The sequence below is a fragment of the Amphibalanus amphitrite genome, unplaced genomic scaffold (genome assembly GCF_019059575.1).
Source record: "Amphibalanus amphitrite isolate SeventyFive unplaced genomic scaffold, NRLGWU_Aamphi_draft 001548F_arrow, whole genome shotgun sequence".
NCBI classification, from domain to species: Eukaryota; Metazoa; Arthropoda; class Thecostraca; order Balanomorpha; family Balanidae; genus Amphibalanus; species Amphibalanus amphitrite.
The window spans coordinates 90,119-105,078 of record NW_024883041.1 but is presented as its reverse complement, the minus strand read 5'-3'; the positions used below and the strand labels follow the sequence as shown (position 1 = coordinate 105,078).

Here is a 14,960-nt window from a genome sequence, read left to right as displayed (position 1 = left end):
GCCGGGCAGTAAGACGGAGTTCATTGAGTACCGCATCTCGCTGTCTCGGGCGGAGCTGCTGGCCGTCCGTCAGCTCTGCCCGGGGCTGCGGGCTGCGGTTACTGCCCTAAAGGCCATCAAAAACATCCTGAAGGAGAGCGGGGTAGCCATTGGCGACTTATTAAAGTCGTACTTTATCAAGACGGCGGCGCTCTGGGTGGCCCAGGAGCCGCACGGTGGACCGCGGACGGGCGTCACGGACGGCGTCCACCGGCTCCTGGACTGGCTGGAGCGGCGCCTCGATGACGGAGTGCTGCCCTGCTACTTCTACCCGGCCATTAACGTGGCGGCGGAGCTGACCGCGGACCAGCGGCAGGCCATCATCGGCTCCCTCCGGCTGGTGAGGGAGCACCTGACACCCCTCCTGATGGCCTGCTGTGAGAAGCGGCAGTGGTCCCTGGACATCCTGCTGGAGGGGCGGCCGACGGAGCCGCTCTCAGAGCGCCAGCTGCGGCTCCGTCTGGGACGGACGCTCCTCCGGCAGGCTGTGGTGGCCGGTATCAGGCTCCGCCCCACGGCTCCCTGCTGGGAGAGCTGGTGGAGTTGGGCCATCCCCCTCCTGGCCCGCGCGGCCCCCCGCCTGCTCCAGTGGTTCCACCACATGAAGTCGGGGACACACTACCAGCAGTGTTACCTGCTCATGGCCTGGAGCGTGGTGAACCCGGCGGACCTGGCGGACGGCGAGCCGGTGACGTCACCGGTCGGTGACGTCACCGTCACGCTCGACGTGACGCCGCTCACCCGGCTCCTCACCGACTCCGACCTGGAGCTCCTGCTGGGTGAGCCGGCCGCGGTGGCCGCCTGGTGTCGCCGGGAGCGGCCGGCCGGCCTGACCGCCGAGCCGGACACGCCGCGGGGCCGGGCCGAGCTGCTGCTGCGGCCAGAGCTGCTGCTGCGGGCCCTCGGTGAGGCCGTGCCGCGGGAGATGGACGTGTGGCGAGAGGTGGACCGGGAGAAGAAGGAGGCCTGGGAGGGGAACTACCAACCACCGGCCACCTACCAGCAGCGCCGGGAGAGGTTGGAGCAGCACCTCAGCCGTGACCTGCAGCACTGGCTCCGTCGCGATCTACCAGAGATGGACGGCCCGACGGTGGTCGCCACGGCCGGCCTCTGGCGCCGGCGGCTGCAGCAGCTGCTGTCCGGTGACCGGCTGCGCGCGGCATACGACGCGGCCGTCGGCCGGTGGCCGGACCGGTGGCAGCTGCTGCAGCATTACCTGGCGGAGGACGACACACAAGGTAAGTCCGCCGCCGGCGCCGCCGCGCGGGTTTCGCTTTAGCAACCGAGTTACTCACTGAATAAATGCAATTTAGAAACACAGGCAAAAGCAAATGGATCCGCCCGGCCGCGAACCCTCAACCCTTCGTTTGGAACGCGACTGCGCTAGCTATTACGCCACGCAACCACTTCTATTGGAACGGTTTATTAGTAAGTTATAAGGAGAAGTGGATTATTCACCGGATGGCTCCTCCCCCTCCCGCTGACACACAGACACACACACAAGTGGGCGGTGCACTCCGTCACCCGGTGGCCACAACACTGGACCGGATTGGTCATCACTGTACAGCGGCAATACGAGAGACCACCGACTGTTCAACGGCCGTGGAACGATACTGAATCAGAATGTGACCCGTGACATTGATCAATTCGACATATATAACTAAATTAGGTATATGATATAATGTTATGATCAGTAGGATTGTATCATTAGATGTATGTACCCAGGCTCTATCATATGGTTCAAACTCCAAATGCGATTTACCTATATCACGCTAGTTAATATCTGTAAGGGTATGCATCTCTCTAATGATGTCAAAGTTAACCCGGCGGCCGCTGGGCCTTCGCGCCACCCGCCAACCGCTGGGGGGGGGGGCATATAGTTGCCCCCTTTACTTCGCCGACGATATCGTCGCAACGCGAAGAGATAGAAAAACGAAACTTTGCACACATATTCCTGAATACCTAGCCGAGGTTGTGTCCAAATTTGGTGTCGATCCCATTTGAAATGACGTCACAGTGACGTCAGAAGCCCAATCGTAGATTGGCGTCTCTTAGTTTCCTCACGATATATCCGACATATGAGACCGAGAATATAGGACCGATAACTGGTCAGGATATAGTTAACAGTGTATTTAGATGTGTCAGAATGACAACAGGTGCTGTTTGCTTCATTCACCGCCGCGTTTCATGCTCAGCGACATCGGAAACGCTCCGTATTGGAAAACGACAAAACTTTATGACGTCACTGTGACGTCATCTTAAGTGCTACAACCACCAAACTTTCCTCAAATATGGCCTAGGTATTCATTTAAAGCTATGCCAAGTTTCAGCTTCGTATCTTATCCCGTTTCGGAGCTATTCCACCAAACGTAAAGGGGGGGGGGCAATTTTATGCCCCCCCAGCCGCTCGTGGGTTAACCCGCGCCCGGCTGGGGGTCCTGGATTTCCACGCCCTGCTGGGGGGGGGGGGTGTTTGAACACCCCCCCTTCTAACTCGGCTCTTGGGCCACGTAGCGATACGCGGAAGGCGGGGTTCGAAAGAGCGTCAAAAATAATGAGGAAATCACTTCGGTCAATTTTTTGGTCAGGTCAAAGGTCAGGTCACCAGAGGTCATTGAAGGCAAATTTTCGCCGATTTCCAGGTCGAATGTCGAAAATTTCCAAGAAGCCAACGCATAACTCGGGAACCAATAGAGCTACAGCGCCGCGGAAAAGCGCATTCGATAGCCCTATTAACGCCCTTTCTGAGTAATTCTCTCAGATTTGACCTAACGTCAACGGTTTTGCCTGCAGGGGGCAAAAACTGCAAAAATAGCCGATTTTTTCGGAAACAGTTTTTCTGCAATAACTTTTGACCCAAGCATTGTACGAGCTTACTTTTACCGGCATCGTGTTCCTCTCGTCAAGACGCATCGAACGAACTATAATTTGACCTTGAAAGGTCAACTTGAAAATTTGACCTCAGGTCAAGGTCATGACCTGACCGGAAAGGGTCATGTTGCATATCAGTCGATCCGTATCGTCGAGCTGAACACATCTAAGGCGTTTTCATCGCTCTAGCATGCCTCTATCAAAAGTTATTTGCGAAAAACTGTTAGATACCATTCGTGACCTAAGATGACCTCAGGGCATAAACAGGGGTCACAGACACCATTTTCATGTTCAGTGTGTCTAAACCACTTGTAATTCAGTGTTTGGGAGTGTTTATAATGTCTTTCGTCCAAAACAGGCGCATTTCAATTTTCTCCCATTGACTTATAATGGTGAGGTCGCAAAATTGACCTGACCTTAGGTCATCGATATCAAAATTCTGAGATATACATTTTGTACATGCTAATGCTCTTAGCAATCGCTGAAAGTTTCAAAGCGATCGGTCACTCGGTGTAGCTATGACAGACATTGAAACTTTTTATGAGGTGAGGTCACTTCGAGTGACCTGGTGACCTGACCTTGAATGACCTTGGTCTGAAATTTTCACAACATGTGTAGAATTGATGTATGATAAGGTGTACCAAAAACGCGCCGTTTTTGAGATATTCGCGAAAAACCACAGGGGGGGGGTGTTCAAACACCCCCCCCCCAGCCGCTCGTGGGTTAATGCAATCCCGCTCATACCTCCAATACAATACCAATACCACGGTGTTGAAAAGCCTGAGTAGGGAAGACTGCCCTTGGAGACAAATGTCCAAGATATGAGCTGCAGTCGGCTCCGAAAGCAATTTGATAGATGGCAGCACCATCAAGTGATGCTTGTGTAGGTGGCAGCACCAGCCACAGTAACGCCAGGCCAGAGCTGCAATCACAAACAAAAGGGTTGTTAGTAACGAGACGCATATCGTTGAAAGGTGCGTCGAACTCTACGAATAGAGCAAAACGGGAAGACATGCCAGCCATACTCGTTTATAGAGGAAGCAAATTATGAATATTGTTCAGCTGCTGCATTGATTATTAACCCGCGCCCCGTAGGCCGTAGAGCTACCGGAGGACCCTACCACCCGTAGGGGGGGGGGGGGCCGTTTCGGCCCCCCCCTAAGATCTCGGAAAGTTACCGGCCGATTTTCAAAATTCAAACGGTGTTCGATAGCCCTACCCGGGAACTACCTTGTGACCAAATTTCATTGACCTAGGTCAAACCGATGACGTCACAGGTCAGGTCAAAGGTCAGATTTTCACCGTTCACAGGCAATTCAAGAAATGTGCTGTGAAAGCGAGTAAATTGGTAATTTATTGAAAACCATCGATGGTACATTGTTCGTCAAACACATACTTTGCTATCTGAGGTCACTGATACCAGGTCAGGTCACAGCGAGGTCAGGTCACCGGGGGTCACAATATGAATGTGTCGTGTGATACATGTTTTATGGTCCATTTTACATGACAAATGCGATTATGTGGGTTAGGCAGCCTTTGGGGCCAGCCTAGGTCACGTTTTTGTGAAGGTCAGATCAAGGTCAGGTCAAATTAGGTCAAATTTCAAAGTTTATATTTTGCATAAAATGGGTATCGATTCGATGCAGCTCGTCACGGGGAGTCTAATGGTGGTCTTCGTTTTGCTCTACGAGTTCTAGAATTGCCAAAAATTGAGTTTGAAAATTTGACGTCATCATTTTTGAACAGTTTTTTCGCTATAACTTGGCCAAAAAACGGGGTATCGATCTGAAATTTGGTATGTAGATAGAAGACGGTAGGCACTATCACATATATTCCGTTTTTTTCGAAACTCAAAAAACTTTTGGGATTTTTTGGCGAATATATCCAAAAAAATGCTTTTTTGTTTTTGGGGGTCAAAACTCAAAAATTTCAAAAATTCGAGATAGCAGTTTTGTAGTGCTGTCAATTCTACACCTTTTATGTCTTGATCATTTTTCTGTATCTTCAAAGCTGTAGTCCTGACAGGTCTTCTCGCGAAGGTCTTTTTTCGGTCGAAAATGACAGAACATGACGTCACTCTGACGTCATTTGTGGCCAACCTATCATAGCCTCTGGAAAAATTTTTGGTCACAATGTGTAAAATTGATGCCCGGAGGGGTCCTGAAAGTTTCGTGGCGATATCTCCAGCCGTTTAGGAGATATCGACTGAAAAGGACAGGGGGGGCCGTTTCGGCCCCCCTACGGGGCGCGGGTTAACCCGGCGGCCGCTGGGCCTCCGCGCCACCCGCCAGCCGCTGGGGGGGGGGGCATATAGTTGCCCCCCCTTTACTTCTGCGACGATATCGTCGCAATGCGAAGAGATAGAGACGCAAAACTTTGCACACATCTTTCTGAACACCTAGCCGAGGTTGTGTCCAAATTTGGTGTCGATCGCATTTGAAATGACGTCAGAGTGACGTCAGAAGTCAAAGTATAGATTTGCGACTCTCAGTTTCCTCGCGATATATCCGATATATGAGACCGAATATAAAGGGCCGATTATTGGTCAGGAACTAGCTGGAAGTGTACTTAGATGTTTTAAGATGACAGCAGGTGCTGTCTAGTTCATTTGCAGTTGAGTTTCATGCTCAGCGTCATCAGAAACGGTCCATATCGGAAAACGACAAAACTTTATGACGTCACTGTGACGTCATCTTAAGTGCTACAACCACCAAACTTTCCTCAAACATTGCCTAGGTATTCATTTGAAGCTGTGCCAAGTTTCACGTTCGTAGCTCATCGGGTTTCGGAGATATTCTACAAAACGTAAAGGGGGGCAACTTTATGCCCCCCCCCCCAGCGGCTCGTGGGTTAATTATTTTTCATGTTTGCGTTTCAGATTAGCTATAGGTATAGCCAGGATACCTATTACCTACTGGATATTTGCAATAAAATAAAATGGTTCAACGAAACTAAATTCAGCAGATGAAAAGTACATTATCCCTCGCCCGCACATGGGGGGGGGGGTGGTTGCCACCCCCCAAGGTAGTCTTTCTGCTCTGCAATCAACATTTTTGGAGCTAGAAAGCTGATTGTTCGTATAGCTGCTCCTCTATCCTTTTTTGATGTCCACTGAAAATTTCAAGTTTCTGTGGTTTTTGGTTTCGGAGATATGACCTTGTTTTTCAGGTCATGTCATGACCCAAATGGCCAATTCTCAACATCTTGAGTTGGCTATGGGCCTTGTGAGCTTTTAACACCTTGATTTCGGCCTTTTATGCCAATCCTACCTCCCACCTATCATGAAACATGTTGTTCGACGATGTACAGAGGTCAAGGTCAGGGTCAAGGTCAACCTAGGTCATCTAAGATAATTGCGTTTTAGGCAAGCTGAATTTACTTTTTTTGAAATTTTTTGACTACATTTTTGGTAAAAGCTTCTCAGATCATGATTTCATGTAATATGGACACATAAACAATCGGTACACACATCAGTATACACACACACACACACACACAGACATACAAACACATATTATTGACCTTGACCTAACTTGACCTGAGATGACCTCAGCAGCAAAAACCTGGTCGGGTAGTGTGACAAAGAGGTTCTAGCTGGCTTGGCACCAGAAAACGGCATCGTCATCGGTATATGACAAGCAGCGCGCTTGATATCCAACGGTGACCTAAAACAGCAACATTTTTTAGTTTGACCTGACCTGGAAGGTCAATGACTGACCTGAGAAGGTAAAACTGGGTATCATTGGATTCGTCTCTTCCCAAAAAATCTTTTTGGTCTTTACCGCTAAGCTCTATCTCCAACAGGAACGAAATGGCGCGGGGGGGTGGGGTGGGGTGGCAACCACCCCCCCCCCCCCATGTGCGTTCTAGGATGGGAAAATGGCATGTGCGGGCGAGGGTTATTGTGCTAAATACAATGATAACGTTTGAATAGAGTTAGTTAGACTTGATCCAGTCAAAGATAGGGGAAGCCGGGGGAAGCCCGGCATAGTAAGCTCTTTTTCATTTTTATTACATACCATAGGTACGTGCTGTATAAAATGTTGATATCCTGTTAGCTAGCCAAGTTCATTGGCCGTGTTTTTTTTTTTCCAAAAAATTCGGTTTCGTGGAATTAGTATAAGGTTGAGAAGATCGAGTTTTAAAAAAGTGTTGATTTTCTGGGGTAAGCCCGGCATAGGGGTAACGCCGGCCACCTCCCCAGCGCTTTACAAAGAGTTGATGAAACCATTATGTGTCTTCCAAATATTAACCCGCGCCCCACTGGGGTCTGTGTATAACACGCCCTACGGGGGGGGGGGCTATTCATAGCCCCCCTCCTAACTCCGAAACTACTGGGCCGATCGTCAAAATTCAAACGGCGTCTCATAGCCCCGGAAAAACTGTCGAGCGAAACCTAATTTCATTGACCTCGAGGTCACCGATTACGTCACAGGTCAGGTCAAAGTAAAAATTATTAGCACTTTGGCTTGTTCACATTTTGGGCTCTGGCCGCCGTCTTACAAGTCAGATCAGGCTCATTTTTGGTTTCCACACTCGTGAACAGATGCTCTAGATACCTTGCGGGTACCAAACTTGTACTTTGATTTTCAGGTCAGGGTCAGGTCATCACAGGTCACGAAAATATTATATCATGCGTCGGTCACGTGACACATGTTTTATGGTCCATTTAGGCCATAGATTTCAAATTTGATGTCGTCTATGTCATTCGAGGTCATTGTGAGTCGAATTTAGCTTAGGTCAGGTCACTTTCAGGTCAAAAAAGGTCAAATTTTGAAGTTGAAATTTTTCAACGAAAAAGGTGTCTATTGGATGCAGTTTGAGCTAAGGAACACGATGGTGCCATTTATATTGGTGTACGATGCCAAATACGTACTGAAAAATTGATTTGAAAAATTAATAATTGTGAATTTTTTGCAATAATGCGTATAACTTGGCCATTTTTGAAGATATTTAGCTAAAACTTGCTAAAATTAGTCATAATCATGCGTTCTGTCACATATATTCCGGTTTTTTCGAAAAGTCAAAAACTTTTTGAAAAAAATATAAAAATATAAATTTTGAATATTATTATATAAAATTTTCGAAATTTACAAAATTTTGAAAATCCGAGATAGCAGTTTGATAGCGCGGTCAATTCTGAGTTCTTTCATGCAAAGAAATTGGATCTAGCTTAAAAACTGAGCTCTTGGGAGCGATTGCCGTGGTTCAATGTTTTGCGTCGAAATCGGACGAACATGACGTCACTCCGACGTCATTTCCGGCCGACCTATGGTAGCTACGAAGTTCAAATTTTGACACAAGGTGTCAAATTGATGCAGCCGAAGGTACTGAAAGTTTGGCGTCGATCCGTCAAGCGGTTTGGAAGTTATTGCAGAAAAACGGGAGGGGGGCTATAAATAGCCCCCCCCCAGTGGGGCGCGGGTTAACGGAAATGGTCATTTCACGATGGAACCGTGCAAATTATATTAGCGGGAAGTTGCGCCCTAGTCACCTCCCACCTCCGCCAGCGCCAGGTCGTGCCTCAACACGGAACAGGCCGTGCCACCTAGGTGCGCCGGGGAGAACTACAGGTCGCATAGTGCCACCAGATGTCGCGCACCCACGACAGGCGCAGATATATAGATTTTAGATCGTGGGTGGTATATTGTAACAGCGTTGATTTCTACCATGCATGTATTTTAGCAACTCACAGCGTGGGCGCAGGCACTGGAACCACAACGGCTACCACAACTGCACGTAAGTATGTCCGACATACGACTTATGTTTGGACTATACAGTACAGGTCGATGAAAATCGTGATGCAAAATTGACAAAAAATGTGTATTTCAAAATTCCTTAAAATTTATTTTTCTTTTTACCTTAATGCATCATATTGCATATCATTCGACTCGGCTGATGAAGAAGAACACAACGACACCACTTTTGAAGCTCTAGCTTCATTGTCTGTCGCGTTATCTGCAAAAACGTAGTTTGACCCTAGTTGACCTTAACCCTCGCCCTGGCAGGGCATTTTTCATAACACGGCCTTGCAGGGGGGGGGGGGTCGATGCGACCCCCCTCGCGATTGGCTCCTATGGCACCTAGAAACACCAAATTTGGTAGGTAGGTGGGACCCCCGGAGTTCTCGCCCCTGTGCAAATTTGGTTGCTCTAGGTCAATATTTAGGGGGTTTTGGGGGGTATAAATGTAAAAATTTCGCTAAAAACAGGTCAAAAGTTTTTCGCTTATAACTTTTGATCTAATTAAGATAGAGCAAAAAGAAAAGCACCAGTGAACTCAGCACGTCAAGGCGCGTCGAATGATATACTTTTTAGTTTGCTTAAGTGTACTTAAAATTTTTCTTAATTTTTAAGTAAACTTTAATTAATCAAGTTCAAGTTCAAGTTCACTAAATTCAAGTTCACAGTTCAAGTTCACTAAATTGCATCATATTGCATATCATTCGATTCGGCTGATCACCAGGAACACAATGACACCATTTTTTAAGCTCTAGCGTCATTATGTGCCAAGTTATTGGCAAAAACGTCATTTGACCTCAGTTGACCTCATTTGACCTGACCCATGGATAAGTACACCAAGCAAAGAAGCACCAAGTAACCTGCTGTTAACCCTATTCCTGGCGGGGGGCCTCAGGAGCCCCCCCCCCCTGAGGTTTTTTGGTTATTTCTCCCAAACGCGTTGAGCTAGGAAGCTCAAATTTTCTGACTTTTCCTAAAAGGCTTCTACGCAACATGTCTGAAAATGTTGAGTTGATCTGACCTCAGGTCAGGTCACCAGAGGCGGTTTGGTGACCCTACCTCAGAAAAGTTTGCAATCACGCCAGAGCTAGAGTTTTTTACCGATCAATTTCTTCTCTTCAGGCTTTAGTTAGGGTACCAGTATGTGCAATTTGTATATCTCGGAATTTTGATATCGGTGACCTAAGGTCAGGTCAGTTTCGCGACCTCCCCATTATAAGTCAATGGGGGAAAAATCAACTCCCTGTTTTTACCACTAAAACGGGTCGGAATGGCCCCATATACCATACATGACTTCATATACGATCAACCTTCACTACCTTGAGGTCTGTTTTGCTGTTGGGCAGCTGTTAGGTCATGTGACGTCATCAAAGGTCACCAAAGGTTTTTGGCCAATAACTCCGTACAGGAACAAGATACAGACGCGTGGATGGTCTCATTGTGTTCAGCTCGTCAAGACGCATCGAATGACATACATGATGACCTCGAGGTCACGTGACCTGAGGTCAACCTTTGACCTTGACCTTGCGAGGTCAACGTATATATCATTCGATGCGGATTGACGAGAGGATCACGATGATGCCCTTAGTTTGTTCCTATCTTGACTAATTCGAAAGTTATTCGAGAAAAACTCTCTCCATATCTAGCGCCGCCATTTTGACTTTTTCGACCCCTGTGACGTCATCTTTGACCTGACCTGAAAATGACCTGTGTAAAAATTGTAGATCTTGACCGTGCGTATCCGATGCCGTTTACCGTTTGTCGCTATCTTGCTTCGTTCTCGAGATCTCAGGGGGGGGGGGGCGAATCGGCCCCCCCGCCAGTTTCTTGTCCCGGCGGAGCCCGCCAGGAATAGGGTTAAGTACTGTGGTTTCAAAGCACAAAAGTGATAGAACGAAGCGGATATCTCCAGTATTTTCCGAATTTAGTATTTTCCCATAGGCTTAGCATTACGACGTAATGACCTCTAACTGACCTCAGGTCAGTGACCTCAAAAAACCCGAACTATATGTTATACAACTCGGTGAACTTAGCACACCCTGAAAGTTTGAAGGAAATCAGTCCAAAACTGTGAGCTGGACAGGTGCAAAAAGAAAATTGAAGTTTGACCATGACCTTGTACCGGTTTTTCTGACCTGGTGACCTGACCCAAGGTCACCCGTACCTGAAATTTTCAGGTCATATGTGAAAAGGTTGCCCCATAGGCTGTGCCAAATTTGGCGGCCCGGGGTTACCCCAATGTGCTAATTCTTATTTTAGAACAGCGATATTCGAAAAAATGTCATACTTAACCCGCGCACCGACGGGGGGGATATCCGCCCCCCCCCCCTGAGGTTTCTCGCGGATAGCGGGAAAACCGCGGCGCGTAGCGCCGCGAAATTTGGTACGACTATTCTCTCATCAATTTTACACATGGTGTGCAAGTTTGAACCTCTTAACTTTGAAGGTCAGGTCACCAGGTCACTTTGAATGACCCAACCTCAAGTCACTTTTTTGCAAATTGTCACCGTGCCAGAGCTACAGTAGATGTCGGAGGCCTTTGAAAGTCGCAGGATATTATTAGGTCATTAGTAGCTACAATTTGTATATCTCGGAATTTTGATGTCGGTGACCTAAGGTCAGGTCAATTTCGCGACCTCCCCATTATAAGTCAATGGGGGAAAAATCAACTCCCTGTTTTTACCACTAAAACGGATCGGAATGGCCCCATATACCATACATGACTTCATATACGATCAACCTTCACTACCTTGAGGTCTGTTTTGCTGTTGGGCAGCTGTAAGGTCATGTGACGTCATCAAAGGTCACCAAAGGTTTTTTTGCCAATAACTCCGTAGGGGAGAGTGGGGCAAAGCGGCCACCCTAACGCTTCTCACGATGCCAACGCTTGATTTTTAAACTTGGAAAGATTCTTTCTATACCAATGTGATCCCTGTTAAGTTGCCTTTTATTTCAACTGCGTTTTATTTCCAAGGGCGTTCACATATGAAAGATATTGACAAAACTTTAAACCTATGCATATTGGCCACTTTGCCCCATACCCTGGGGCAAAGCGGCCACCGGCGTCTTCTCAAGTCCCGATATGAGAAACAAAATAGTTGCCTCGTGTACGACTAGGGTATTTGATGGTGACAAGGTTAAGCGAGGATGGATGTTTACTTTATCATCTTCCACCTGTAGGTAAACAAAGAAAGGATTTTCATGAAAATAAACATTTAATTGCATTATTTGGTAACTCATGCAACTAAAAAGTGGCCAAGATGAATGCATGACGACACATTTGAATATAAATAATGTTTTTTATCCAGATGGAAGCAACTTATGGCCAATTGGGGGGTGGCCACTTTGCCCCGGCCACTTTGCCCCGCGCATACCGTCCGAGACAAAAATATTCCAGCTTAGCTATTAGTGGGGTAAAAGACATTAAAATTGGTAGAATACATGTACGATAACCATGCAATGCATGGACAAGAACGCTTATAAAAATTCCAAACGGTTATGGAATAACATAACATTTAAAAATTGTAAACATAGTTGGTAACCTGGCAAGAAATGCTTTTCCGTGTTTCACAGAACAATGGTGATGGGCCTGAAACCCCGGTCTGGCTCATTCGAACGACCGTGAAGAGAGGCATAATTGGAAACCATAAATTTGAACTGACGCCAGCTATGAAGGGCTAAAACGATGGGTGGCCGCTTTGCCCCGGGTGGCCGCTTTGCCCCACTCTCCCCTACAGGAACAAGATACAGCCGCGCGGATGGTCTCATTGTGTTCAGCTCGTCAAGACGCATCGAATGATATACATGATGACCTTGAGGTCACGTGACCTGAGGTCAACCTTTGACCTTGACCTTTCGAGGTCAACATATATATCATTCGATGCGGATTGACGAGAGGATCACGATGATGCCCTTAGTTTGTTCCTATCTTGACTAATTCGAAAGTTATTCGAGAAAAACTCTCTCCATATCTAGCGCCGCCATTTTGACTTTTTCGACCCCTGTGACGTCATCTATGACCTGACCTGAAAATGACCTTAGTAAAAATTGTAGATCTTGACCGTGCGTATCCGATGCCGTTTACCGCTTGTCGCTATCTTGCTTCGTTCTCGAGATCTCAGGGGGGGCCGAATCGGCCCCCCCCCCCGCCAGTTTCTTGTCCCGGCGGAGCCCGCCAGGAATAGGGTTAAGCCCAATGTGCAACATTTGCGTCTTTTCGCGTTGTATCGGGTAGCAAATGAGAAAATCTGGTTCTTCTCCACAGCCCTCAATTCCAGAAACCGTCCTTTTCCTTATCGCATCATTCCAGAACATAATTTTCAAACATGGGTATCTTCCCCACAAAAAAAAAACTGAAGCAGTTTCCTTCGGCTCCAATGCGCCGCTCGCCCAGGGAGACGGAAGTGTTATATTCTCGGCGGTCCAGTCTCCATTCTGCAGCACACTCAAACTTGGCGGACCCCCAGCGCACGACTGAACGATTCGTATTGTTGTGAGTGACTGTGACAATTCACTGGTGGTTTCGGAATAATTAACAGGCGGCGCAGCCCAGTGCCTCTTACAATGAATTACAGTGGCGAATGCACTATTGCAGAGAAGAAATGGATTGAGCAGATGCCCAACCTCGCTGTATTATCAACTAAACATTAGGTACGCTTTACATTTTAATCAGGCAATCATGTAAACAAACGACTTGCGAGTTGCGACCCTTCCGTCTTACATAATTCGGCAGAATGCCCCTGAGTCGGCTAAACTACACTGCATCTCTTCAAACCTTAAGTATTTTACAATTTACCACTCAGCTATGCAACAGGCTTATAATTCACTGCTCAAGTCTCAACCCCTTTTTCCCTATCATCTTTTTGGCACCGTCAATCGCCATCTGCGCTGCCCACTGTCCAGCAAATAATCCGGCCGTCTCCAGTTCTCTGGCAGGGGCTTCCAAACTCAAGCGACCTCGCCGAAGTTTCGCCATTCAATGCGCAGGATCTGTACAATTGAGTTTGAGAGCCTCTGGGTTGGCTCGGCGGCCAAGTACGCGAGTGACGTCATGCTATAAGCGTCATCCCCCGACCAAAGTCACCAATCAGAGCCCTAGAATCGACTTGTAGTTCCACACTTAGGTAACTCGCCGCCGGGACAAGAAACTGGCGGGGGGGGGGGCCGATTCGCCCCCCCCCCCCTGAGATCTCGAGAACGAAGCAAGATAGCGACAAGCGGTAAACGGCATCGGATACGCACGGCCAAGATCTACAATTTTTACAAAGGTCATTTTCAGGTCAGGTCAAAGATGACGTCACAGGGGTCGAAAAAGTCAAAATGGCGGCACTACCCAGCCAGCAATTCGCTTGGGCTGAACTGTGGCAAACGTCGGGCAGCTTGGGCTTAGCTTGGGTTTGCCCACTTTGATCAAAACCAATGCATTTTTTACTAGGGCTGAGCTGGGGCATGCCGCAGCTATGCCCACGTGCGGATAGCAGTAGCTCAGCCCGACATCTGCCCGCGCATCCAAAACAGGCTTAACTTGGGCGGAGCGCGGGCTGATCAAGCTGGCTGTGTCCTTCGGCTAACTGGAGTAAAGCCGGAGCTTAGCCATACTTGTTCGGCTGTTCGCGCATGCGCAGTTCTGCGCCAATCATGTGCAGCGTTTGTGACAGTCTGTGCGCTGTGCGACGAAACGACACACCGGTGTTGGGGCATTTGGTGGTTGATGTTTGGGCGCGTGTGACAGCGCGAAGAAGGGATAGTGCTCACTGCTCTTATCAAGTGGACTGGCGTGGAGTTTTACGGTAGGTAAGTGTATTGAATGGTGCGCTTGATCGTATGTAAACGTCATGATTTTGACTGAGTTTCACGCCATCAAACATGAATCTGAATAGCTGTTCAGCCTGGCGACTTATACCCTCGCTCAGAAAAGCCGCATTCCGTGCCTTTATATCTTTGTGAAATACCAGCACTTCTGAACCAGGAAAATGAAATACAAAACACAAATATTTATCTACTTATCACCGAGCACGCTCATTCTCTGTCCGCGTTGAAAATCGAATGATCATGTTATACGGATCAATGAGAAGTGCTTTTACAGTATTGATGCAACAATAAGTTATTTTTCAAGCAAACATGCAATGTAAATTAAACCAATTAATCTCTTTTTCAGGTACGTACCATTAGAGCAAATTGTTCCAAAAAATGGAATAGTTATACAAACCAGGACCGGGTGGACGCCGCAGTCGCCCTCGCCAAGTGGTTTAGCGGAAACTGCCTGCTTATAATTAAGTAGGTATATGTACGGAAATACGGTATACCTAC

General features: G+C 47.7%; 1 protein-coding gene across 1 annotated transcript in view; it reads left to right on the top strand.

Moving 5' to 3' along the window:
- The first annotated feature begins 1,214 nt into the window (after window positions 1–1,214).
- LOC122373767 (trichohyalin-like) overlaps window positions 1,215–14,960 on the top strand; it is a 31,044-nt gene continuing 17,298 nt past the window's right edge. The window contains exon 1 of the mRNA XM_043352124.1: window positions 1,215–1,277. The gene's annotated coding sequence lies outside the window, so the exon portion shown is untranslated. The remainder of the gene's footprint in view (window positions 1,278–14,960) is intronic.